Here is a 25,020-nt window from a genome sequence, read left to right on the forward strand (position 1 = left end):
TCAATTATTCATATAAGAATTATATCAGCTTTTCTCAAAGAAACAATTTCAAATTGTGGCTACAGAATGTTAAAGAATACGGAGGCAGTTATGGATTATATTTTAAGTAATTCTGTATTCTTGCCGCGATTTTATATGCTAACGAATGCTATAACGAAAGGACAAGAAATTTTTGGTCCGACTTTATCGTGAAAGGATTAAAATCATACGAAAGAAAGAGAAAGAGAAGTTGAAGGAAAGAAGAAACAAGTCGCGGAAAGTTTTTTCTTACACTTGCGTAGGCAGCGGTGCATTAAAATTCACGTCGCGGAGGCGGAAAAGAGTCCCCGCGAAAAGTCGTACCCCTTATTCCTCCGTCGTTTGTGCGTCTCTATCGTCGTCTCGCGTAGCATAAAAAAAGAATTATCCTTCCTCTTTCTCTTCTTGACGTTCGACGAACGAATGAGAAAAAACAATGTCGAATGGCGTCCCGCGATACTCGACGTTAACTGTAAAACACGGTCGAGTCACGAAATAAATTCTCAGGAAATTATAAAATACAAGGGTACTCCATAAGGAATTACATTGAATCTTAGGAGCGTATTTTCCAAGGAGTTTTTAAGCTATTTCTTCTCAGCTAGAATATGGCTCGCTGCCAGTTTCTCTGAATCTTTTTATCGTTTCAACATTATGTATCTTGATAAGTTTATTTTAAATTAGAATAAAATTCTTTTTTAAAGTTAATTATAAAAAAACTTTCAATTGTGCTTCTAAAATGCATTCTGTGCGTGTATGTGTGTGTGAGAATTTAATTTTCATTATTAAATAATCTCGTGTCTAAATTTTCTGATTTTCTGAAAAATACTGTTAATTTTACATTCATCAGAATTCTAAAGTCCCGAGCAAATTTCCACAGCTTTATACATGTTCAATTGTTAAGGCAAGATAAAGAAACGAGATTGCGAGAGATACAGTGATATTACTCGAACGTACTGAGGTAAAAGATTTAGCAAAAAGAATAGCGTCGAGTAAAAGAAAGATCAGATACAGATCCGAGAAAGAGTTTCTCGCCTTATACGCGTCTCTAAAGTTTTCTTCACGGCGCCGAAATTTCTCGCCCGGTAGACTTCGTTCTTGCCCCCTTAAAGCGGCGAAGGGCGCAATAATATTTCATTTGAGATATCGAGCACCCTACCTTTTTCGCGCGCGCGTGGAGGAAACCGACGCGGCCACGTCGTCTCGGGAGTGAAAAATCACTGGCGATAATAAATTCTATGAGGAAGCCCCTTTTCCCGCCGAGAGTCCTTTCCGCCCGATGATAAGATTCGCCGACAAAATCGCGGATAAGGATGGAGATTGCTGAAGAACGGAACGTTTCCTGGAACGTTCGAATGTACTTCCCAAGAATCCATTTTCTTGACCGTAGAAGAGATAGTCTTTGGAGGAAATTAAAAATTTACTGAAACCATGATGAAGATGATAAGTTTGCTGATTTCTAAAAGAATTAGAAATCTCTTCTGACAAATGAAATAAATAATAATATATGATGCAATAGAATTTCTTTATCGATTTTATAGATATTTTTTTTGTTTAAATATAAAATTATTTAATATTTTAAATTAAATAGCTTTAGCTAATCGATCAGAAAAATTAACAAGTACCTAGAATTTTTCCCATAATTTTGACTAAATTTTTCGAATGAAATTATTTAGTAGAATTTTAATTTATAAGACAGTTGTAAGATATTTATTATTAAACATTGCTAAATTGTGAAAAGAAATAATATATATATGAAATCTCTTTTATATAAATTTCAAATATAAATTACCTTATTACATCGGTATAAATTTTCTCAGAAATATCCTAAACATATATCTCATGATTGTACAATATAAAAGTGCTCAATCATTTCTCATTTTTACCCGGTTCTTTTTACGAAGATTTATGAATGCTTGATAAATCGAAAAAGAATGTCTTTAGTATTCTTTAATGCATATAAATACACGTAGAGTTTTTTAGCTAATAAATTTAATGTAAATATTAAATCATAATCTACTAATATTAAGTAATATTAAGTATCTAATATTAAGTATCTTTTTAGATTTTAATACTCGATAAGTAAATTTTGATTATTATAATGTGTATAAAACTTAGTAAATGTGTAAACAATAACGCAATATATAAAAAAGTTGATTTTAATATATAAACGATATACACTCTTTAAGATTAAAATGAAGATATAAAACCAATCATGTTTTAAACATTATCATAGTAATTTATGTATCAAATATATAATATTAAAAAAAGTATATACAAAAATAAAGCTTAAAAATGTTATAAATAATTTATCTCGTATATTTCGAAATTAAATGTAGCCAGAGAATAGATCATATGCGAGGATGATTAAAAGAAAGAAAGACTTAATCCCGAAAGATCTCTGGTAGGTTCTTCTTTTCGCCTAAATAAGTTTTAACGAAGGGAGACTTCCGCGAGGGTAGCGCTGCACTAATACATCGGACAAGGCTTATCCCTTAACAGACGTCTAATAGCTCGCAAAGGATCGACGAGTGGTTACTAAAGAAAGGGAGCGGAGGATTACATGTGCGTGATCACGTAGTAATATATAGACGACGCAGCAGGGGATACAAATGTAACTATTGTCGGATCTTTAATTATCGTGTCCTCCATCAAATCTATTAGATCGTCAGGATCCGCTTAGAAAATATCCTGAGCTCTGCGAGGATAACGTCCGCCATGACAAAAAAAAACGTGGAAGGGCTTCCGGTTTGCGATGCACTAAAGCAAAGACATCAAGCCGAAGAAACGAGAAGAACTTCGATAGTTCACCCCGACATTCCCGCCTCCACGTCTTTATATCACGACCATCGTCTTGGATTTGCGCCCAGATTTTATCGGTTCTCCAACCCGTCGCGATATTTCTGTCAACTTTATCACCGGCTTTCACCTGGAGTCCCCGTAACTCGTAAACAACCCGGCGACATTATCCGGGCGTGTCCTCGAAAAAGTATTCACTCCGGTTGAGAGTTTCCACACATGCGAGTAAAAGGGCTTGGAGTGAAATTCGATATTGGAGGAAGATTGGCGGCCTTGTCGACGATTTCAATTTCGAGAGAAATCCGAAGTTCTTCTCCCTTCCGAGGAATCTTAGCGAAATTACTAGCGATTGCAATTCACATTGCGTGACGAGATAAAGATAATGTTTGTGTACGTGTGTGAGTTGTGCGTGTAATCATAGAGAATTGTATAAGAATATCTTCTACACAAACTATAAAATTGTTCTTCTTTACAACAATAATTAGAAAGATTCTCACGTAAATTATTAAGAATTTTCTTAGAGACTATATAATTTACTTTAATTAGAATTTCATGTATGGCTTTATTATATTTATCCGCATATAATTTCTTACAATGAGAGATGATCAAACAATTCCTAAATTCAGTCCTCTATAAAATTAAATCAAGCTTTTTAAACGCGACACGGCTTTAACACGTTTATGCGCTTTTCTTAATTCGCATCGTCTTCATTAAACGTGTTTAATATCTTATTATTTTTTCGTTCTCTTTCTCTTCCTCGGTGTCTCGTCAGAAATGGCTAGTTTCACTTGTATCTGTAAAACGAACTGGAGAGTCAAACGGAGCGTAAGTGTCCGCCATGTTTCATGAAATAATCGTGAAAAAGTTTTCTACGGATGTCCGCCTGTAGAAAGAGGCAAGAGGGGTGGCTTAATAGCAGCGCGCGAAGCTCGAAGTACCTAAGGTAAACAGCCTGAATCACCCTGCGACGTTAACCTTTCCAACTGAGGCTTTCCCATGGAGCATTTACCTCGCTTTGGCTTGATGTTCTGCGGAAATTACGAACGAGCGACATAATAAAGCCACCGTAATTTCTTGAATTACAACTCGTTCTCTCGAAATGTTTATTTTGGAAGCGCTCTCTCTCTCGCTCAATAGAAAGAAATCCAATCCACGAACGAAACGAAAATAAAATTCTATTAAAATAAACGATAAACAAATAATAAAAGTTATCATTAATTATTATTTATAGATGTGAAGAAATACAAATTGCATCTATTTATTTTAGCCTCTAAATTACACAGGCCGGCAAAAAAGGCGGTCAAAATTTCTGTTTAAGATGCAATAAAGCGAAAAAAAATCTTGCAGCCGTAATCGAAAGTGGATTTGAAAGGCAAAAGTGAGTATTATACGATGCCATTGGCAGAAATATTTCAAAAAATTTGGTTTCCTCGCAATAAATTCATGAAATTGGCCAAAATAGCGATTTTTGAGCCATTCAATTACAAATTACTCAAAAACGTGACGTGTTACGCAAATTCGGCGGCCAGATTCGAATTCAGCTCACAAAATTACGTCGGAAATCACTATTGCATCTTAAAAAGAAAAACCTCGCAGGCCTGTGTTATCTTTATAAATACACCCTCTCTCAAGCATATTAATTTATATTTTCATAGAGTTCAACAATTCTCTAAACTTTAATCCCTTTATCTATGTATGGACAGCAGTTTCTAGAATCAAGTTTCATTTGTATCGGCGAATTACTTCGAGATATCCGATCGCGAGGTGTTCATTAAAGGGCGACGTACTATCACGAGAGAGCGACGTGATCCACCAGGCGGAAGAGAGCAAGAAAAACGCTTGATCGCCGAGGAGAGAACAAAGAGAGATATAAAGGCTATCCGAAGCAATTTCATCGCTCGAATGTACACAGACCATTTAGGCTTGGCAATGTATCGACATCCCAGGAGGAGATCGCGATCGCCGATCGTCAACCACGCCCGTGGAGAAAATCGATTTGCCTCCAACGATATAATGCCGCGTAATGATGGCGGTCGTAATGATCGCGATAACGAGCCACTTCCCGTCCGAAAAGGACTCCCTTTCTCTATCTTGCCTCGTTATAACGCTTACTACTGTTTTTCTACAGTATTCCTAGATCTCTATCATCGCATGATGGAAGGATTTGCACGTTGAAATTAGGGGTATCGATAATATCGTGATTCAACAGCGGACATTGTTTATCTCTATCGAATATTTCTCAGGTAATGTCGGTCATCCTTTCACATGTATGGTATACCATATAATTACTGATCGTATGATACATGAGCATTTTGTAAATATTTTTTTTTTTCATATTTTTATTTTGATTTCATTTTACCATATTGTATAAGTTACGGAATTGTTTTAATTATTTCGAAGAAAATTTACATTAGACTTTCAGAAGAATTTTATATTATATGTTAGAAAATTATTTTTTAAAATTATTAAAAATGTTATATAACATTTAATTGATGATATCGTAAATTTAAAAGATTTAATAAATTTTCTGTCTTTTCCTTTCTTCTCTCTGGTAGCCAGAAACGCACTATCTCGAAGTAATATATACCTCGCCTACGTATATCGTTATCGGGAAACAATCGAGTTACATATAAAATCTTTCAGCAAGACAATGCAGCTGCGAGTTAAACGCACCGTTTCTATCTCATCTCAAGAAAATCACGTAAAGGATCGTACGTGCGGATGTCTCAGCTTGACATTTTATTCTTTTGTCAACCTTAAACCAACTTTGATATCTTTCCTCTCAAAAACAAGTTATATTTTAGTATAGTTTAATCCTTGACTGAAAAAAATGTATGCAATTAAAAAAAAAATAATTTGTTTTGAACAAATTATTTGCTTAAATGATACCAATGGTCCATTAATTCGAATCAAATTAAAATATTGTTCAAAATGAGATGCTGTCTGCTGAAAAGTAATGAACTATTTATTAGATTCGAAAGACACAAAGTAAAATGTAGAAAATATTTATGTAACTATTTCATATACGATCTTTTATCAATACTCCATGTTATCAATTAAGAAATACGAAAGCAAAATTTACATTCTTAATTCGCCATAATTTGTGAAGTTAATAATAAGGATCTCACATGTGTCGATTCAAAAATAGATTACTTAGATTTCTTATTTCTATAATAAATTAAAAATGCTAGTCTTTCTTGTTTTGTTACATACTTTATTTGAAAATGGCAATGAAGAAAAGAACTAATTTCTCTTAGACTAAGAGTAGAGATTTGCCGTGCGAAATCATCGATAAGACCTAGGATGATTGAGGAGCGTTGATTATCTCGTGGAATCATTCAGAATCATCGAGAGAAAAAGAGAGAAAGACAGAGAGAGAGATTTTTATTCGTACGTGACGTCTTGCACACGCACATTCAACACACGCTTTTCTCATTCCGGAACGGACGGATTGATCGATGAAGAAGGCACACGAAGGCAGACGAATGCTTGAAAGCTTGAGAATTCAATCCCGGCATCCCGATAGATACCGCGGAATTCTTAATCCCGCGTCCGTGAGATCGGCACGCCATAGAATCGTCGGCGAAGCGAAGAAGCCTTAAAAAAGAAAGCAACCTGTCTCAAGCTTAATTATCTCCTCGTAATAATAGGTTGTCGATATGCGCGAGCAAACGATCGATACGGCTAATTAAAAAAGTTTCTTATCGGTTTACCCGGTTATTAAGGTAAGGATTCGTATTCTGCGAGAACAGCAGTATCGTATCCCCGTTTAATTAAGAAGAGTTGCACGACAATTGCATAATTATCAAAGCTGGGTAACAATTTTACTACGACACGAAAGTTATATTTTAAATATTCCTCATTATCTTGATTTCGCGCGTTGCGAAATAATTGCAATCATATAGTATAAAATATACACGTGTATCGCGTATGAATTAATTAACACTTTTAAATGAGCGAAGAATATTCGAGTATACACTTCGCAATAATGTTCACCAAATTGACTAATTTGATTACAATCACGTCAATGCGCTTCAGTTTGATCGCAATTTAAAATTAGATTTCATCAGGAGGGATTTTCGTTCGGATGCGCCGGCTCGTTACGTGCGATTATAACGTGCAACGCGATAAAACGGCCACGTCCTCGTAATGATACCTGCCAGCTCTTCTCTTGTGACGTGCTAAATGAGATTAATCGTTTTGCCGTAGTAATTCGATTAAACTGGACCGAGGCTCGGGCGCGTCGTTGCAATGTATGCTGTCTGCAAATCATGATTTTCATAGTAACTGCACGTCATAGTAACTGCGCAACGAGCGTCATTCCTCGCGATGGACCGACGTAGGAAACTGCGAGGCCATTTGCGGATCATCAATCCCGATTGTCCTATGGGTTAGGATACGGCGATATATATCCTCAGCTTGCTCTCGGTTTAACGACACAATATTGGATTCTGGACTGCACTGCCAATAACGACCAGACTATCGTGATAGCTTCGTTGTTAAGTGCCTACGGGACCGGTTTCGTGACAGTAAAATTTAAAGTTGCATCGATGTTAAGAATTATTTTTTTACCGTCGATATGATATCTGCCATATAAATTCAGTTTCTCCAATGTTTAAACAATATTTCAATGGAAGAAAAATATGTATGGTGTTCCCTTCTTTTGTATAAAAGGTTGTGTTTTTCTGTATATATTATCTATATTTTACAAGATGAAAAATCTTAGTCTATGTGAAAATTGTCATACTGCTTGCTCCTATACAAATAAAGATAGGAAATTAATTGAAAATATAATAAATAGCAAATATATTAATTTGTAGTATTGAAGAAAAAATCATCTGATATCTCAAACAAATAAAATTACTTTTAACGAAAAACAGTTTCATATATTTTTATCACAGATAATTATTTAGCATATAATTGACTTACAAGATGAAAAATCTTAGTCTATGTGAAAATTATGATACTGCTTGCTTTTATACAAATAAAGATTGGAAATTAATTGAAAATATAATAAATAGCAAATATATTAATTTGTAGTATTGAAGAAAAAATCATCTGATATCTTAAACAAATAAAATTACTTTTAACGAAAAACAGTTTCATATATTTTTATCATAATTAATTATTTAGCATATAATTCATTACTACAAACTTTGAAAAGGGAAAAATGCAACATAATTCAAATTTTATACACTCCTACCATCTCCTGTCAAGATCGATCGAACGGAACATTCTTCTCAGGTTTCTTGACGCTAAGTTTAACACCTTCATCACCCAAGTCCCAGTAATACTTCGGAGCTTATTCGGGCCGAGCTCGACTCGAGTGACAGATCACGCTTGAAAGAGTTCCGAATGCTCGTGAGTAAAGTTACCTACCTAATAAATATATCCAGGCGCGCCCCACATGTTACAAATTCAAATAATTAGCTTCTAAATTAATAGCTATACTGATTTTGTGTTCGATGAATAATTTTGTAACTTAAATATTAACGCGTATTCTTTTCAATCTTATTGTTAGCAGAAATTAATAAAAAAAAAGGTGTTGAAAAAATACGCTTTAAAATAAACTGAGTACAATTTCAAGCAACGAATAATAATAATACGATAAATATAATAGATTTTATCAACATTGAAAATTATGTTTAATTATTTTCATTATGTTTAATTAAGTATTTTCATTATGTTTAATTAAGTATTTTCATTGTGTTTAATTAAGTATTTTCATTGTGTTTAATTAAGTATTTTCATTATGTTTAATTAAGTATTTTCATTTTACGTAAAAGGTGCCACTGATTTGACCTTTACTTGATATCGTGACGAACATCGAATCCGAACGATTCTCCGTTTTGGGTTCCTTGCATGAGTCTCGAAATTACCTCCAGAGAGGCTCATTAGCCAGCACGGAATTACGTTCGCGTTCATTATCGCGCGAATCTGCGTTGCCTTTAGACATCGAGAGACGGCTTTGCATTTACGCGCGAACTGGCAGCCTGACAGTCTGCGCGAATCTGTCAGACGCCGTTATTATCATATTTTCGCTACACCACGAAATCCCCTCCCTCTTGTAATTTTGTGGCATCCCTAATTACGGGCGGACTTGATATTCCCTTTGTACATCTCGATGCTACATCTGCCACGGGCACTCTGCAACAGCGCCCCGCTGTTAATCAATTGATTGGCCAGTTAAGCGAAGTTCAATTGGCATGAAATATTAACGGAAATCAATTCGCAATAATGGTGCAGGTAACGTTACACCGCAGCTAGTTGCAAGAAATAGATTTTTAAAAGCAAACATATGACTATTAATCTGATTTATGTCAGATTAATCTAATACAATATTTCAATATGTAAGTGGTGCATCATTATATATAATTTCAAAAATTGTTCTAATATATCAATAATTTCTTTTAATAATTTAATAACTTCTTTTTAATCATATTTTATTCGTCGTAAATTACTGCTATATTTCACCACTATTACTAAATTAATGCTTGCTTGTTGTGAAAGAATAAGATTTTGTGATTCTAATAATTAGAATATAAAATATCTTTAATATTTAATATAATTGTTGCAAGATATAAAAATTTGGACATTTTAAAAAGGACTTCAAATAAGGATTTTAAATAATAAAAGAAAAGGATATAAAATAAATAAAATATGCGAAATGCGCGAATAGCTAACAGAATTCACATCAAATATATATATATAAATACTTTCCTCAAAATTTTTGAAATGTTTATCATTTCACTCAGCATCTCTTTAATCGAGATAAAGTTCATTCTATCATTATCAACGAATGAAAAATAACAATATGCCCTAAAACTCTCATTCACTCTTTTCAGCCTCTAACGCAATATCGCGGTCTCGTCAGTCATTATTATGTCTCATGTGCGTACACCGACCACCATAGGAGGGAAGGAGAAATTTCGAGGAACGGCGCATAATATCGGGAACGAATAACGGCCGAGCAAAACGAAGGCCGCGGATACCTTATGAGATGTACGACGCGAGAGACGGAGCTTTACGGCGCGCCGTACGCGGAATCCCATAATTTCGGGGATTCATATAATGCCCTGGGCTACGTCATCCTGCGCGGCTGCTGCGTTCACTTCCCCATCGGCATCGACTATGCGCACGCGGACGAACGACGCATCGAATTCCATAAAGGGAATTTCCCTCATATAATTTATCGCGCTATCATCATTCTCGCTTCGTATATTTGAATGCTAGGAGCAATTTAGGGTAAACTCTGTAGTAATAAGAATAGTGCAATGATCTTCGAATTAGAAATATGAAAATTTTAAAATTTATTTTTTTTTTTTGAAGAAAATTTTTTAAAGTGACAAGATAACTCTGAGACATTCTACACAATCCTTCCTGTCATCTCCCACTCTCTCTCTGTCGTTCACTTACATTTAATCTCTGCATTTATCTCTCTCTTTCTCTTTCTTGCTACATCTATTGTCTTCCATTCTCCCGCAAGTTCCCTACCGATCAGTTGAGAATTTATGATCCCGCCGGTGCTCGCCACTGTGTCGTGGTGATGGCTCTCGAGAGGAACAACGGGCAATGCCTCTGAGACTAATATTCGGTATAGACCCGATATAGATGAAATTTAATCATCGACCGGAACGTCGGAGGTAGATCTGAAACTCTCTCTAGATTGGCGCGAACATGGATGTGTCGTGTAACGCTTTGCTCGAGCATCGATTTCTAGGCACACCGATTGGAACAGGGCTAATTAAGTTCTCATTGCATATACACACAGATATATTTGCAGCGGTGTTTTCATTGTAAATTTACATTGTCGCTCATCGAAAAAGAACTGACTTTTTCAGATTTCCAACGATGATGTTATTTAATTAATTTTCAATGGATTTGTAACAACTGGTGAAATTATATTCTTTTCTGTCATTTATCATAGTTAGAATTGATTACACACACGTGTAAATAAAAGATAATATAAATTCATATAACAAAATTCACAATAAAATCATTATATCTGTTGTTCAAATTTTGCCCAATAAATGTAATAGTAAAATCTTCTTTATTTTACATAAAATAAATATACGTAAATTTTCTTTATTTTGCATAAAATAAATATTTAGTAGATTTATTTATTTATTTCATTATTTTATATATATTTCTGATTTTTTAATTTTTTTGATCTTTGGTAAAATAAATATTGTCCATGCTCAGTGTAGATATTGGAAAGAAAGAGTAAGATAAAATGTTGGAAGAAAGATAAAGTAAAAAAAAGAGTGCATACTTTTACTTCGCGAAAGTTTCAAAATGAGTAAGTATTGATGAGAATATATGATCATGTTCGCATCGACACATTTCCATATGGCTATAAATTAATTCTAGTCTTTTGATCTAATCCAACTTGAAAGTTGAATCCACCCATGATAATCCTATATCCGATAATCAAGGAGACATACCACTAGTTATCAGGTAGAAATTGCATCGTAGAACGTTCTACTTAATCATCTAAAATATCATTTCGTGCATCTTATTACACTGCTCTTCAGCGAACGAAAGCATCGTTCAGGAATAAATCGAAATCGATCGTTTTCGTATCGGAAAAATTTCTAACGGCGATGTATAAAAAGGTTATCGCAGTCGCGACGTAAAAGATCGACAAAATTCAATGACGTTTGTCGAGCGGATAAAAATCTCGGGCGGTCTTTTGCAGAGTCTTTTGTCCTCTTTTTCGATTCGCGTGACGCCGTCGCCACAAGAGCGAAATGACCCGCAGATATATGGCACGCGTTATGAAAAGTCACGCCGAACGACGCGGATCTAAAAATTCAATTAACGCCGTGTCGTCCCGGGGCGAAGCGTGCACGCGTATGTGTGTATACGCACGTATGTTTTTTTTCCACCAACGTAGACACGGCGGTTGTCGGTAAATTGCATTGCCTATAGAGAGCCTCAGGGGGGCAAAAACGAGTGAAGGCGCACAATTTTGAAAATCGCACTGCCAGAAGCTTATCGTTGGACAAACTGACTGATTGATCGGTCTCGTGCCCTTTGCGAGAGTCGGTCCGCGCAATCAGTAATCGATTTGCCGCCACTTTGTGCACAAGTCAACTTTTGAGTTTTCCGGTGGTTTTTTTAGTGGTACTTTTTTATCCGAGAAAAAAATAAACTTGTAAAAACAAAGGATACGATTGTTTTCATTGGCGATTGTCACTCTTTGAAATTTTATTTCCAATACATCGTACACATACGTATGAAATTTTCATGACAGATTTCGTGTAAATTATAGCTTCAATTTTTTTCTTACAAAAATTAATGTTTTTTAATTATAAACAATCAAAAAATGAAAAACAAAGTTTTGTGAGGGAAGCTTTAAAATAATGTGAAATAAAAGCGCTTACTTAAGTATTAGTTTATTATACTAGTAATTAGTATTTAATATTAATTAATAAAATTTCATTTAAATTTTTTTGCAGAATATTTTAACAAAACGCACGATATATTTTTATATGATAGGAATCAAATTAATTTATTAATTAATTACATATATTAAAAGTTAAAAAGATAAAATAATATTCTCAAAAAATTTCGCTAAAAAATAATATAATTCAAATATGAATAACTGATAAACTGTGAAATTAATTTCGTTGTTCTTATTAAGATTCTTATATAAAGAAGCTTTTATATCAATGTTCGACTCTTAAAATAACTCTTTTTTTGTTGAGAGTAAAGAGACTTAAAACGCATTCACGATACACGCTTCTTTCTTCACGCAATTAATTATAGCATTCCCGGCGAAGATGTTTCGAATTAATAAGCGGTAAGACGTGACTCGCATCAAATCGCCGACATGTACGAGGCAATAAAAAAATATCCGCTCACGACCGGGAGAAACTAATAATCCGGCAATTATACAAATATTCTTGACATGGCAAAACAACTCGGGGAAATTAAAAGACAGATTAATCGATCGCTTTGATAGTGTTCGTCCACGATCGTCGCTCCATTAATTTTGTATAAATTCGATAAACTCGCCGACAAGGTGTCGATATTAAAAGTTTGTTTTTATCGTCGATCCAGTTCTCCGAGCGGTCTCGATTCCGGCCAGTTAAACGACGTGTACCAACGGAACTGCATCTTGCAGTCGCGATAAAGACGCGATAAGAATCGGTAGCCATTGGCTCTTTAAAGGCCAATAAAACGATAAAGAGAAATCAGCGATGTACTGCTTATCGCGAAAACCTGGAAGGGTGCGAATCTTGTGCTTATAAGTTCGATATCGATTTATCGGTTGATCGAACCGGCGACAAAAAACGAAGGAAACAGCGTGAGAAGGAAGAGAATACGCAAACATTGCAGCAAAAACTGCAATAAAGAATGCAAAATATTATATAATTTGCACTAAAAAATGTTAAAACGCGTGACGAGTAAATAGCGTATAAATTTATTCGACTAGTTAAATTAATTAGTTAAATTAGTTTAACTAGTTTAGAATAAACCAATAAATGTGTGTATATAATATTAACGTAATTATATCATAACATGAGAAATTATTACTGCGAGATTCTGACACGCACGAATTATTATAATAAACTTAATTAAAATTATAATAAACCTAATTAAAATAATATTACGTAATAATATTATATTGTTTATTAAAAATATGTAAATTTGGCAGCTTGTTTTATAATTTGTACTAATTAGTAAAATAATTTAAATATTTTTATAAAGAAATCAAGTTGAAAATATTTCGTTTCTAAATCATAAAAATCTTAAGATATTTTGGCAATGATCTTAAGATACTTTGGCAATGATATTTGTACTTTTACATTTATATCTTATATTTTTTGACATATAAAATGTTACATAGAATTAAAATTTTTTCTTAATTTCTCTCTATATTAAAAAGAGAGGAAGAATTTACATCGCCAAGATTTTATTTTCTCTTGTTATATAAAACAAAATAAGCATACATATATCAGAATATATTCTCATGTTGTACAACGGATGCAGTAGCTATTTTATCGATATCAAATCCGTATTCTTTTTAAAAAAATTAGACATTTGCATGACTCTCATTTCTGATGTTCCTTGGCAAAATTTCTTTGCATATGTGAAATGATAGGAACCGGTTTCTTTCGTATATTTTTCTTTGTCACAGATCAAGCTCTACTTCCCAGTGGACTATTTCCTCAGTTTAGTATATGTATATAAGCTTTCAGGGTACTTGTTAGATATCTGACACTTGTCGTCTTATCGCATGAAAACTCTTTTCCTAGAGTGAGGCCAATATCGCGAGTTTGGTTTTCTTAAGAAGTGAACAACAAGCGGAAAGGAAACGAGAGAAAATAAATGGAAACAACTGAAGGAAATGCGGAGAGATAATCGATTTCTGTATCCTCTAGAATTTTATTACTTTCCTCTTTCGTATTATTTTATTAATACTTATTTAATTAGAATATATTTCGAACATAAATATTTGAAATAGTGATAGCGATTTTTGTTACACTTATCAAATGTTATGAACTTCTGTTTTGATTTTTATCGAAAAATATATAATTTAATTTTTTCAGTCTAATTTCTAATCTAAATTAAAAAATTCAAGTATAAATATGAAATAATAATTTTTAATTATAAATAACAGCAACATTTTACCGCATATTAATTCATATCAAGAGAATATTTGAATTCTTTCTATTTTCATCTGCATCTGTGCGCATATATATATAACATTAATAAAATTAATAACAAGGTAATAAAAATAATAATAATAATAATAGAATAATACTTGAACAAATATCCGGGTAAAATTAAGAAATTGAAGAAGACCTATAGAAAAAGGAAACGAGAAAAAGAAAGGTAAAATTAAAAAAAAACAGAACGAAGGAAGGAAGGAAGGAAGGAAGAAACGAATGAACGAACGAACGAAGTCCAAGACGAGGTTACATAGGTTTCGAATGCCTCTTCGGTTTTTCCCAGGATACTATCAGCAGTTTCGAGGCGAGTTCATCATCCCCCTGGACCCAGGGTGTCCCGAGGGAGTCTTATCCCAACTTGGCTTTATAAAGGGGCGATCCACCGACACGGAGATGTCGGCAGAGGAAGATGAGAGGAAGAGGGAGGAAGAGTTCAAATACATTCTCTACGACCTATATCCTGCAGGGGAAGCCGCGTCCTGCCTAGATAAGAACTAGCGAGACGAATTCCCAGGACCATTCGCTCGATACGATCGTGCAATTCATCGTTTCAATTCATACCTTTACTCGTAAATTTTTAGAACATTGATATATTATTTGATTCGTCTGATTTCCGTTTCTTTAGTGACGTGTTGTGGTTTAAAAAATTTCAATCAATCGAAGAGATTACACACATATATTAAATTATAAACGAGAAAATAAAAATAAAAAGAATCATGTACAAGGATTGTAAAATATCATAAATAATTATTCATTACTTGAATTTTATTTATATTACTAATATAATTTTTCTGAGAAATTATATTCTATATATTAATATGTTATTTATTTCATTTATATGTTTTTTATTAATATATTAATATTAATATAAATGTGCTTAAATAAAAAAAAAAGAATAAGAATTTTTATAAGAACTTTGTAAAAAAATATCTCTTTCATGATAAAAATAAATGTTAAAAATATAATAAATCGTTAATATTTCTTTTGGGTATATCAGTTATTTCTATACGATATATCAATTTTGCCAAATAGATAATGATCCTATTTAAAATTTTAACAAAATCTAATTAGTTTCCCATTCTCGCTGATCATTTATTTAGGATATGTCTAGAGGAATCAAATATCAAATGATTTATATCGATACTACAAAATTATACTTTTCCTTAATCTTTAATCGAAACTTTTGCTTCTCATCGCCGGAATTATGAAACTCTCGCCGTTAGTTGCAAAAGACGGAGAGACACTCGCTCATTAACGACAAACTACTTTTTCAATTAGACGCATCTCCACGAGAGCCCGGGATCGTGACTCTTCCTGTGACTTCGGTCGTAAAGTTCGTCCAAAATTTTCCAGCATTAAAGGCGATAAGAACACGCGCCGCTTTCTCTGATCTCAGCATTTCATTAGCGCGAAAACTTCGCGAGAGTCGGACTTACTTATATTTATACCAGCGATGAATCTGCAATCGCGTTGCCGAACTTTTCGTCCCTAATAACCGGATAACTTTTGCATCACCTTCTTCGCTGTCTTGCAATATGTTTATTTCTTATGTATTTTGCATACATTCAATATTAAGTAGTACTCATAATTTATAATGAATCCATAATTATTAATATTTTCAACAAAATGTTGTAATGCAAATTTATTTTGTTCAAAAAATCGCGATACAAGTTTTTTAAATTTTCAATATAAATATAAACATATTAATTAATATTTTCTTAAATCATTTTATAGAAAATCATGCAAATAAAAGATTAATTTTTAGAAATTGAACATTAATACAAATCAAAATTATTGCTATATATTATATTTCTCAAAAGTTCGTTTGCAAAATATCGAGAAATTCTCCTTTTACAATTTGTTTATTCGATCTTATTATATTTATATGTAATTTATATTATTTTTAAAATTTTGCTTTTAAATTTTTATAATTGTGAATGATAAACATTCATGTATAATATTCACTTTGATTATCGTTTCAGCATAAACAATTGGTTTAAATTTGCGGAACAAACATTGACGAGTCGTCTCGGGCGAACGCTATTACTCAGAGTGTTCAAATTGTCTAGGCTGCAATTATCTAGACTCCAATACAACACTATCGTCTCCCTGATTTTTCCATTCCCGTTCTCGGCGTCGTATTTTGCGTATGCCCGTAATAATGATCCCCTACGAACGCTGCTTTGACGAGGAGTACGGTCTAACTGTAATATACGCTCGGGGCCGATATTCTCACTCTCTCCTCTCTTTCTCTCACTTTACCTTACCCTTTGTACCCGGAGAATAAACACCGAGGGAGAAACGGCGAACACGAGTCGCCGACAGTTGTAATTCTATTGTGGACGTGCCCGCGCGGCCACGTCGTCTCGCAACGCGAATTTCCTAGCCGCGCCACGTTCGCCGGTGCCGACGAGGTGCGGAGTCGGTTAGCGAATACTCGTATAGTTACCGCCTAATGAGTGAACCTATCCCTTTACGTGGCGTGCATTTACAAGCGATCACGGTCGCACCGGGCCCGTTGCACTTTGCGTCGCGCAAAAACTGGCGCGATGCCGGCCGGTCGCAAATAATTCAGGAGGCTTTTACGAATATCCGGCGGCCGAATCGAAAATGCACGCGAGCTCTGACAACAATTTACAGCGATCGTTCGCATAGCGCACGGGAAGCTCAGAGATATCAATTTTAAAAAGAGATTCAATCGACTTAAAAATTGATTCGTCCTTTATATTTCAAGTTTTTTCGCTTCCCAAAATTTTTGCAAAAACGTCAAATGTAATGCTTTGTAAAAATTGGCGCGATTCGTAACAAAAAGAAAAGGAATTCTTCGTAAATAATATTTTAATTGTAAGGAATAATAAATCTGCAATTAAGGGATGATTTGTTTTTTGCGTTGGTATGAATGGGGTTTAACACGAGCGTCTTAACCGGCAGTACTTATAACAAATTTCGTTCTAGTTTGCCTTAGGTCACCCTTTCTTTCCTCTTTGTCGGGATGCTGAAATAATTAGGAATAATTGCGTCTCGAGGGTGAAGAGTGTCGTCTTCCGCGCTCACAAATACACTTCTTAAGTGAAATAAATGCCCGCTGCCAACTATGCTTCCATTATGCGCACTTACGTCTCCTCCTTTCGAGACGAGGTTTTAAAACCCTTAGTGTTGTGTGCAAAATATTTTAAACATATTATATAAATATCAGAGGTTTCTCTTTCTACGAATTATTCGATTAATTAATATATTGGATTTATATTCGATTAAAATGGATTTTTAGATTTTCGTTAGATTACTGCGTACATTTCAAATTTTCGATGCACATTCTAACAATTGTAAATTTCATTAATTCAAGAATGCAAGATGCATACAATAACAAGTAGTATCATACGCGATATAATGTACATACTTCTCGCAAGCGTGTTATTAATTTTTTCGCTCGTATAGGATGCATGTGAAGCAAATTTAATCTAGCTACGCTTTTATTCCGGAAAAAAGAATTCGACTCTTAGATGATGCGTAACGCAATTGCGAAAATCAAATTTTTATCTTTCTTTTCTTTTCTCCTCTACTAAACAAAACCTCATGGAAAATTTTGCCATTTCCCAAGGGAAATACAATTTTCTATTCCTTTCTCAAGAATTCTACGGAAACCTTAATTTATGTGCGAAATGTTGAACGCGAAGCAAGTGTTGTGAATGTATAGCGTCTCAAATTCGCGTACGTTTTATTGATCGCAATCTCTTGAAGCGAAACAAAGAAGAAAACTTCAAAAATTCGTGTAATGACAAATAATGAATTACTCGTTATACAAAGGAATAATTTGACGGATTTTATTACATGAAAATATAATAAAGCGCACCTTTATGTAATAAAATTGAGAAATACGCGTGTTTTATAAAAAAGAATGAAATATAATAAAATACTGTATAAAATTAATTTACAACACGATAAAATATACATCTTTTAATCTACATAATAAAGCAAATGCTGAGCTTAAAATTTAAATGATAATACATTAATTAATGCCAATCTCGTGTAACTATTATACGTTAATATTTATTTATAGCATACTGCATGTTAATAAGGCTATATTAAAACCGGAATTTTTAAATAATTATTTTAATAAAAATATTGATATGTATATAATATTAATATATATATATGGATTTGAAGAATCGTATATTCCATCTGAAAGTAACGCTTAATTAATTTTAGATAAAAGTTACAATTTCATGAAATTTCATGAAATTCCTCGCGCGAGTATACTGTTATTAAAATGCAAATGTATAGGTTGCAAATAGATAGAACACGGAATACATGCAGTAAGAATCTCTCGTGATTCGAACAATGTAACGTACGGTAACAATAAACAACATTCTTAATGTTACCGTGATCCGCTTCAGGCGCGACATACGAAAATGAAACAAGAGTAGTAAAATACTGTTGCTATGATACGTATAGTAGAGCTGGGCGAGCTTATAAAGGTAGAGAGGTTGGAATAGTCGGGGGAATCCAATGCGGTACATAAACTTTCCAACTTGCATAGCGGCGACGTCGGTTCTCTATCCCACCAGATAATCTTTTTGATCACAGGATGTATCTTGAGTGTAATAACAATCTTATACATATATATTAAAAAATTCATGTGAAATTAAAAAAAATATCTATTAATAAAGAGGATTGTCTGAAGTACCTAAAATTCTCAATAACTTTTAAAAGAAATTAAATTTTTTCTATCGGAAAAAAATTATTATTTATTGCAACTTGTTTTTTGCTTTCAATATTAAAATATTCTATCTGATAAGCAATATTGAATCAAAGTTTTTATTAAAACAACAGCCGTAATTAACCAGAAAACAAAATATTCTAATTTAAATCTTTGTAATTTAATTCATGAAAAATCTTTTATTTCCAAGGTAAGATGTCTCCGAAATTATGACTCTTAAGAAAGATTTTTTTTTTTAAAGATAATTCTATTTTGTCATTGAAACTGAGTCATCCAGTACATAACGACTAGTCGCCCTATGCATGTTTCTTCACTCGCGGAGAGAAAATCTTTCTATTCATTTGATGCTCATCAAATGTTATAGTTGCCACGATTATCCAGAAATTTATTCGCGCACGAAATAGTGAATCCATGAAGTTACATCACGCGTAAATTCATCCCCGTTAAGAGCCGGACGACTGCATTTCGACCACTATAAACGTCAGCACTCATTAAAACAAGACATGCAGTATCGATTAGTGGAAATGCAGGCGGCTACGCTTGACGGAGCGTTATGCGGATCTCATGGGAATTGATTTACCGGAAGTTATTTGGGGTATCTACAAGCGCCCGGGAGATATCTAGATTGGAAATTCATCAGATAAAATTGCGCAGCTCGAGAATGTTGATTTGAAATGCCGGTCTTGTTTCGCGTAATCCTCCCGAGCAAGAAGTGTAATTTTAATTTTGTAATAATACAGTGAATGCTTGTGATAATAACAATTTTTGTTCCCATAGATCTGTCCTTTCAACACAGAGAGAGAATAAACATCGTATTTTGTACACAAATGCACATAGTTCGCTATAATCTAAAGCCACTCGAGTTTCCCCTATCATCACGACGAGTTATTTCAAAACGGATTTAAAAAGAGAAAAATTTTGAAAAAAAAGACAAAATCACGCTGGTCGCGGTAATCCTACGACGCAAACGTCGAGAGTGGTGCATCATTTGCGTAGCTTAAGCTGGCCCTCGCGCTGTTAATATTTATGAACGAAATATACCGAATGATATCCGCGGGTTCGATGCCCCTCGAAACCTCTTTAAAGATACGTTAAGAGCCTTTTAATGCCTCTCATCGAGTCGAACAGCGCACAGCGCACCGTTATAACGCTCTTGCACTATATGTATAACTCTCTAGCTGTGCAGGCGGCATTGTGGGTGGACATGTAACACCCCGACGTAATAACATAATGGTGTGTTACGGGTATTACGCAGATTACGCAGTTTCCGTTCAGTCACGCACGTCGAATCCAAATTGGGAAGGGTAAAACGACAGAGATAGAGGGGGGAGAGAGGGGGGAGAAGAGAGAGAGAGAGAGAGAGAGAGAGAGAGAGAGAGAGAGAGTAGAAGAGAAAGGGAAGGCTTTGCCTCTCATTCCCTCCATGTTTATGTGGGGAAAGGGGAAACGCAAGGGAGATCGACGATACAAGGATGAGCAACCATTAGAAGATTAATCATCTCAGTAAAGACTATTATCTCCTCGATATCAAAATAAAAATGTTTACTTTATCAAATCTAAATAAGTTAAAGTATAGATTTTCGACATCAATCTTCTATATATCGATAATCAAATATGATTTGTTCAGAAAATCTGTCATTTTTAATATTGAGTCTGATTACAGATACAAACAATATTTGAGAAAAAAGTTTTAAATAAAAATTTCATCAATGTAAAATGCGCTTAAAATTAAAAAAAAAAATTAAATTTTACTACCTACTTGCTTATTCAAAAATATACATATAAAAAATATAATTTCTTATAATATTTCTTCAAATATAATTTCTTAAAATGTTTCTTAAAATATATTTTTCATAAAATGTTTATCAATGTTAATTATAAAATTCAGAATATCTTAAAAAATTTTCAATCCTTTAGAATTTAAAATATGCTATCCAGTTGAGTCACAAACTTGATTGGAACTAACAATGCTGAGTAATTGGCAGAATCGGGCAGGCATTCGTAAAGACATTATATAACGTGCTGTGCACAAAGACATTCCTTATTCGGTCGATCAGTGAACTTATTCGGTCCCTTCTGTCGACGAAGTGCAACTGCCATTTACAAGATACCAAAAAGCTAATCGCGTTGCTGTGCATTTCGCCTATTTCATGCAGCTATTTGCAAGATCCGGGCCCGGGAATTGCTTTTGCCGGAGAAATCTCTCCTCGCGAAAATACTCGACAAAAAGCCGGATTGTTCTTATAGCCGTAGAAATTCCCCGAGAAAAACGCATTGCTGCAGGGGGGACTAAATTGCGGTCTATGGGCAATGATAAGCGCAACGTGATAGTCGTTAACGAAGGCTCGCAGGAGAAAGACCGGAGTATGTCTCTGATGTCTGGCGATTCTACCGGAATATTCGCGTCTCTGCAAATTTCCGCACTGCAATGAAAACCGCAAGATGTTAGAATTTCTTCGCCTTTATAGACGACCTTCGCAATCAGACAAGTTGTTCGTAAAGGTGAAATGTTTCTAACATCCTGTGGCTTTCGTCAAGGAGCGAAGAAATTTACGGAAATATATCAGAACAGAGAGATACTGTAAGGAGATTAACAAAGAGTCTCGTATCAACAACAAATTTATAAATTTACTTCTTTTTTTTATTACTTCATTTAACGATTCTATGAAGATTCTATTAGAGAAAAAATAATCTGTAATTCTATTAAGATTCTATTAGAAAAAAAAATTTCATCTCAATCCATCTTGCTCATTTTAAAATCACTTGATTTATAGACAAGCTGAAGGAAATACGCGATCAAGAATGATAAAGTAGCATTTTTTGAATAGCGCTGAGCTAAACATTGTTGACCAAAAATATTTCCTCTCAATGCGAAGACACGTCATCCGTCTTTCCCAAGACGCGCATCTTATTTCGTACGTGCCTTCTCTCCGAGCTGCCATCACATCCCTTTTCCTTTACTCTCAACGCGCCCATTTTTTACATCCTCTTACCGAGAAGAGCAAGGATGTGAATTCGTCCACAGGATCACGATGAATCGCAACTGTCAGCCTGCAAATTGTGACATAACACCGCCTTCAGGATCTCTCCACGCCTTTCTGTCTCCGGGAGGACAGAGGTGCGGATATGCAGGAGCAGGGGAAGAACGGGTAAGGACTTTGGCGATGGTGGATGGGTCGGAAAATGAAATTCCGCGGAGAGGCGGCTGGGCAAATTCCATTCACTTATGTCTGGGCAGGCACACACAGCGCTTGCATGTAAAATCGGTGAGGAGGAAGAGAGACGGACAAGTAGAGAGCATACGGATCCCGCGACGGGTTTACGTGCCGGCATTATCATCCGGACGAATTTACAAGGGAAATAAACTACGTCCGGACTGCTAAGGCTAATATCATCGCAGACATCTTAAGATTTCTCACGAAGCATTCCCGCCAACTGCTAATCATCGGGTTCGCATGCACTTTAACGCACGAAAGACGTCAAGAAATGCGATAAGTTCTTATCTGTTTCCGTAAAGCATACAAATCTTCTTAAACTCCTGATGAATCAAATATATTAATTGGTATAATTTAGCGACTTAGTGGAATTAAAATGATACCTTATTCTCTAATAAGTTTTTAGAAAGATGGAATTCTATTAGAACGTATCAAATTATCGTATAAAGATTTTAATGCAATTTTATGCGTTAAAGACAAGGAATATATTCTAATAAAAATTCTCTAAACTGGAGATCTATACAAAATGAAAGATCTATTTCTTGTTTTTCACTCTATAAAAACCTCTCAGTTTGTGTCTAACGGAAGAACACCCTGCAAAATTATATGAGAACGAAGGCAGAAATTAGCGAGTTATAATTTATTCTCTCGCATAATTAGAAAAGATCTCCCACGGTGCCGGAAAGGATAAATGTAAAAATATCGTTCCTACTCCAAACTAGAACAACGGTACTTTTACATTAGGTACTTCGTTATAAGTCTCGCGAGAATTTTCAGGAAAAATTATTGCTCCACCAGAGAATTTGTTTCAAGAAGTTATGAAAAAAAATCTCTTAATTTTCATATTATGCTATAATTATCCTAATTAACTTAAGAACATATTTAGCAAACTATCTCATCAAATATTAATTAGTTAAATAATATTTCTTAATTGATGTTTCTATTTTTTTAAAGATCTTTCTTTGAAGATCCTCTTAGGTAATAGATACGTTTAGGACATATTTTCTTTACGACACAAACATAGGAAAATACAGTCGGCTCATGGATGGGAAGGAATGTCATTTCACCGAGATCGTTTTAGTATACGGTACACGTTGCACCTGTGACGAACGGCATATATCACGCCTCAACACAATCGAAGAGAGAAAATGCATAATGGCAGACTGAGATGCAGAGATGCACGGTGTCAACAGCCTCGATAATGGCTCATCGCAGATAAGAATACACACGATGTGACCTCATTCCAGGTAAATGTGAATGGTTTACATGGGCGCACAGTCGCTGTAAATTGTCTGACATTTAACTTGTAGCACGACTTGCGCAATCGGCAGTTGAATCGATAATTAAATGAATGCGCGTTTCGCACAGTAAAATTTGTTCTATTCGAAACTTCCCATTCAATACAATAATATTGCATTATCATGATAGTATTGAAAGACCGACAATCAAACAATGCTATTTAATTATATTATTAACATTCACATGTTATATAATATTATTAATGCATTATGTGAATGTGCTTTTCCATATCTATAACGTATATATTTATAGATTTAAAATACTTTCAGTTTCTAGAATTTTACATATTTGACAGAATTATTGAGAATGTATGAAACATCCCAAGTTTTTTAGGAATTTTGCATTTTATCATTTTAAATATATTCATAATTAAATAGACTATTCGCACATTGATCATAATTAAGAAAAATATAATAACAATATATAATTCACTGAATTATATATGTTAGAATTTGTTGAAAATGTAATAGAGATGAGATTAAATTTTTCTTTGCAACGTGCTCTAACTTTATCGAATAATAGTGTATATAAAGTGCTGTGTAGATCGCAGCGTCGAGCAAAACCTCGGTTATTTTCGTCTTTGTAGTCGGCTAATTATTCACGAGGGAATTTCGCGCGAGGAAACGATCCTCTCCAGAGAGAAACAGAACCTCCCGAGAGGCACTCGTGTTTTGCTCCTCGTATTTTGTGCCACGCGCGACGTATACCTGGGACTACCGATACACACGAATGTCGTAGACACGCGCAAATCGGAGTAAAAAAAATTGGAGAAAGGAGACGCGAGAGCAAACGCTTCTAAAAGTCGACCCGAGCTAATCTGAATATCGCAAGGCAGCTTTTCACACAAACAGTCTTCTCGCAAGAGTCGTTCGCACGTGTGCAACCGGAAAAACGTAAAAAATATTAATGTTTATTTTTTCTTTTTATAACTGCGCTATCGTACAGCATGTTCTCTAGTTTCACAAATTTTACATATATAATTAAAGAGATAAATAATAATATATAATACTTATATGATTTATGAAAAAAATTATAAACCTATACTTTTTATTAATAATTATTATTATTTATTAGTTGTTATTTTGTTGCATTATTAATGTGTTATTTTATATTTTGATCGATTAATATGTCGAGATCGAAATGATGAATTAAAGTGAAGTCAATTTGACAGTCACTATCTGCGGTAATCGAGCGAAAATTGTATCTTTTCTTTCTTACCTCGAGTCGTTGATTAAAAATGGAGAAGAAATCGGCGAACAGCCACGCGTTGTTCTCCGGGAAAAGAGCATCGGAC

General features: G+C 34.3%; 1 protein-coding gene across 2 annotated transcripts in view; it reads right to left on the reverse strand.

Moving 5' to 3' along the window:
• LOC105248787 (tyrosine-protein kinase transmembrane receptor Ror) overlaps positions 1-25,020 on the reverse strand; it is a 239,485-nt gene that overhangs the window by 93,007 nt on the left and 121,458 nt on the right. The window contains exon 1 of one of the 2 annotated variants that reach the window (XM_025408827.1): positions 24,945-25,001. The exons of the other annotated variant lie outside the window; for it this stretch is intronic. The gene's annotated coding sequence lies outside the window, so the exon portion shown is untranslated. Of the gene's footprint in view, positions 1-24,944; positions 25,002-25,020 lie in introns of those variants that run through there. 2 annotated transcript variants of the gene reach the window in all.

Source organism: Camponotus floridanus, unplaced genomic scaffold (genome assembly GCF_003227725.1).
Source record: "Camponotus floridanus strain SB8 unplaced genomic scaffold, Cflo_v7.5 scaffold1, whole genome shotgun sequence".
NCBI classification, from domain to species: Eukaryota; Metazoa; Arthropoda; class Insecta; order Hymenoptera; family Formicidae; genus Camponotus; species Camponotus floridanus.